Source organism: Rhinoraja longicauda, chromosome 34 (genome assembly GCF_053455715.1).
Source record: "Rhinoraja longicauda isolate Sanriku21f chromosome 34, sRhiLon1.1, whole genome shotgun sequence".
Lineage (NCBI taxonomy): Eukaryota > Metazoa > Chordata > Chondrichthyes > Rajiformes > Arhynchobatidae > Rhinoraja > Rhinoraja longicauda.
The window spans coordinates 9843741-9845484 of NC_135986.1; the positions used below are offsets into that span (position 1 = coordinate 9843741).

The window sequence follows — 1744 nt, forward strand, 5'->3', positions numbered from 1 at the left end:
GCTAGATGGAGCTCTTAAGGATTGCGGAGTCAGGGGGTACGGGGAGAAGGCAGGAACAGGGTACTGATTGAGAATGATCAGCCATGATCACATTGAATGGCGGTGCTGGCTCGAAGGGCCGAATGGCCTCCTCCTGCACCTATTGTCTATTGCCTATTGCCTACCAGCGGAGGAGAGGACGACCTCAGAAAAAAGCAAAGCCACTTGGAGGAGGCAGCTTCGAATTCATCATCAGAGGAAACAATGAGCCACTTGGACGATGAATCAATCAACAAGTTGTCGAACTCTCAACCGTATAAAGCCACTTTGATAGTGAACGGCAGGGAGGTACAACTAGAGGTTGACACGGGAAGTCCATGGACTATCGTACCATGGACGATAAAGACCCTAGACTAGATCCCAGTAGCATCAAGCTGAAATCCTACACTGGAGAGAAGGTTGACATCTACAGACAAGCAGCTCGAGCTCGAAACAGGTCCAGCTCGAACCTCACAGTGAGCCAGAAACGCTGACCCTAGTGGTGGTAAAGAAAGGTGCAAGCCTAATGGGAAGAGACTGGTTAAGGAAGTAACCTGGATTGTTGTCAAAGCTGGAACTAAAGATCACGAAGTTATTGCTGACGTACTGAGTCACAGCCGTCAAGGAACGACTGGAACCAGGATTAGGCCATTTGGCCCATCGAGTCTGCTCCACATGGCTGATCTATCTTTCCCTCACAACCCCATTCTCCTGCCCTCTCCCCGTAACCTCTGATGCCTGCGCTAATCAAGAATCTATCAATCTCCACCTTGAAAGTGCCCACTGACTTGGCCTCCACCACTGTCTGTGGCAATGAATTCCACAGGTTCATCACCACAAGTCACCCAAGCCGCGTCCGCAGGAAGAGAAAGCAGTCAAAGTTTCAGTCTGTTCTGAGAAAGGGCCCCCTGAGCCGAGACATTGACTTTAGTTTCTCATTCCGCAGATGCTGCCTGACTGCCTGGGTTCTTCCTGCATGTTTTGTTTCAGGTTTGCAGCATCCGCAGCCTGGCTTTCTCCGCCTGGCCGCCCACAGCGACACCCTGCGGGCCCAACCAGAGGCGGCAGCTCAGCCGGCCAATAGCGGCGCCGCTACCATATTAGGAAGATATGCAAATAAGGAGCGGGACGGGCGACCCTCACAACTGTGGTCGCCGATCAAAGGCGGTGGAAGGGAAGCGTGAAGCGGGTGTTTTGTTGATGGGTCCGTGTGGAATATGTGTAAATGGGGCTTGGAAATGCGGCGTCACCCTGGGTTAAAGGAGTAGCGGCAGAGCTTGGGCTGCGCGTCGCTGCGAGAAATGAGCATACTTACCTGGCAGGGGAGATACCTTGATCACTCAGGAGGTTTTCCCAGGACGAGGCTATCCCATTGCACTTCGGGTGTGCTGACGCCTGCGATGTCCCCAAATGCGGGATACTCGACTGCAAAATTTGTGGTAGTGGGGGACTGCGTTCGCGCTCTCCCCTGGTTTACAATATAAAGACAGAACCAACACCCCATTAGCTCCTCCTGCAGGCCTGCTATGTGCTCTTCACATAGAGTGCATTGCCAAGAGAAGGGAAAAGTAGAGGTCCATTTATTCCGAGAAGCTCCAGGTAAGTATGCCCTTTACTCGCAGTGACGCCGCATTTCCAAGCCCCGTTTCCACATATCCCACATATCCCTAGGGGGTCACGATTTATTCCGAGAAGCTCCTAAATGTGGTTGGTATATACAAATAAA

General features: G+C 52.1%; 1 non-coding gene across 1 annotated transcript; it reads left to right on the top strand.

The window, feature by feature from the left end:
- Nucleotides 1-1325: 1325 nt before the first annotated feature.
- Nucleotides 1326-1489, top strand: LOC144609786 (U1 spliceosomal RNA). The gene has a single exon (XR_013549377.1). It is a non-coding gene; the product is annotated as a U1 spliceosomal RNA (small nuclear RNA).
- The last annotated feature ends 255 nt before the right edge of the window (nucleotides 1490-1744 follow it).